We start from the raw sequence: 2,162 nt of genomic DNA, 5'->3' as shown, positions 1-2,162 counted from the left end.
AACTGCGGTTTCTATAAGCCCAAGAAGTAAAATCGGGAGATCGGTCTATATGGGGGCTATACCAAAATATGGACCGATACTCACAATTTTCGGCACACGTATTTGTGGTCCTACAATACCTCTAGATTTCCAATTTCAGGTAAATTGAATAAAAACTGCGTTTTCTATAAGCCCAAGAAGTAAAATCGGGAGATCGGTCTATATGGGGGCTATACCAAAATATGGACCGATACTCACAATTTTTGGCACACGTATTTGTGGTTCTACAATACCTCTAGATTTCAAATTTCAGGTAAATTGAATAAAAACTGCGGTTTCTATAAGCCCAAGAAGTAAAATCGGGAGATCGGTCTATATGGGGGCTATACTAAACCGTGGACCGATACTCACCATTTTTGGCACATCTCTTTATGATCATAAAATGCCTCCAGATTTCAAATTTCAGGCAAATTGGATAAAAACTACGATTTCTATAAGCCCAAGACCCCAAATCGGGAGGTCGGTTTATATGGGGACTATATCAAAACCTGGACCGATATAGCCCATCTTCGAACTTGACCTGCCTGCAGACAAAAGACGAGCTTGTGCAAAATTTCAGCACGATTGATTCATTATTGAAGTCTGTAGCGTGATTACAACAGACAGACAGACAGACAGACAGACAGACAGACGGACAGACGGACATCGTTATATCGTCTTAGAATTTCTCCCTGATCAAGAATATATATACTTTATATAGTCGGAAATCGATATTTCGATGCGTTACAAACGGAATGACAAACTTATTATACCCCCGTCACCATTCTATGGTGGTGGGTATAAAAAATATGGGAAACATTTAAATCTGAAGCAATTTTAAGGAAACTTCGCAAAAGTTTATTTATGATTTATCGCTCGATATATATGTATTACAAGTTTAGGAAAATTAGAGTGAGTTTTACAACTTTTCGACTAAGCAAATTTGGCACGCATGGCTAGAATGCTAAATCTACTCCCTGTGCAAAATTTCAACCAAATTGGGCCAAAACTCAGGCTTCTGGGCCATATAAGTCCATATCGGGCGAAAAATATATATGGAAGCTATATCTAAATCTGAACCGATTTCAATCAAATTTGGCACACATGACTATACTACTAATTGTGCAAAATTTCAAGCTAATCGAGATAAAACTCTGTCTTCTGGGTCCATATAAGTGCATATCGGGCGAAAGATATATATGGGAGCTATATCTAAATCTGAATCAATGTCAACCAAATTTGGCACACATAGCTACAATGCTAAATCTACTCCTTGTGCAAAATTTCAACTAAATCGGAGCAAAAAATTGGCCTCTGTGGTCATATGAGTGTAAATCGGGCGAAAGCTATATATTGGAGCTATATATAAATCTGAACCGATTTCAATGAAATTTGGCACGCATAGCTAGAATGCTAAATCTACTCCCTGTGCAAAATTTCAACCAAATGGGGTCAAAACTTTAGCTTGTAGGACCATATTAGTCCATATCGGGCGAAAGATATATATGGGAGCTATATCTAAATCTGAACCGATTTCAATAAAATTTGGCACACTTGACTATAGTGCTAATTGTTCTTCTTGTGCAAAATTTTAAGCAAATTAGGGTAAAACTCTGGCTTCTGGGGCCATATAAGTCCATATCGGGCGAAATATATATATATGGGAGCTATATCTAAATCTGAACCGATTTCTTCCAAAATCAATAGGGATCTATTCTGAGCCAAAACACATACTTGTGCCAAATTTTAAGTCGATTGGACTAAAACTGCGACCTAGACTTTGATTACAAAAATGTGTTCACGGACAGACGGACAGGCGGACATCGCTATATAGACTCAAGAGCCCACCCTGAGCATTTTTGCCAAAGACACCATGTGTCTATCTCGTCTCCTTCTGGGTGTTGCAAACATATGCACTAACTTATAATACCCTGTTCCACAGTGTGGAGCAGGGTATAAAAAACAGAACCGATCTACTCATTAAATCCACCTGAATTTCTATATAATTTCAAGTCAAGTTCAAGTTAGACGAGATACAAAAAAAAAACAGAACCGATCTACTCATTAAATCCACCTGAAATTCTATATAATTTCAAGTCAAGTTCCAGTTTTCAAGTTTGATTCATAGCGATGGGTATTGAAGA

Source organism: Haematobia irritans, chromosome 2 (assembly GCF_050003625.1).
Source record: "Haematobia irritans isolate KBUSLIRL chromosome 2, ASM5000362v1, whole genome shotgun sequence".
Taxonomy (NCBI): Eukaryota; Metazoa; Arthropoda; class Insecta; order Diptera; family Muscidae; genus Haematobia; species Haematobia irritans.
Note: the sequence above shows the minus strand (reverse complement) of the source record.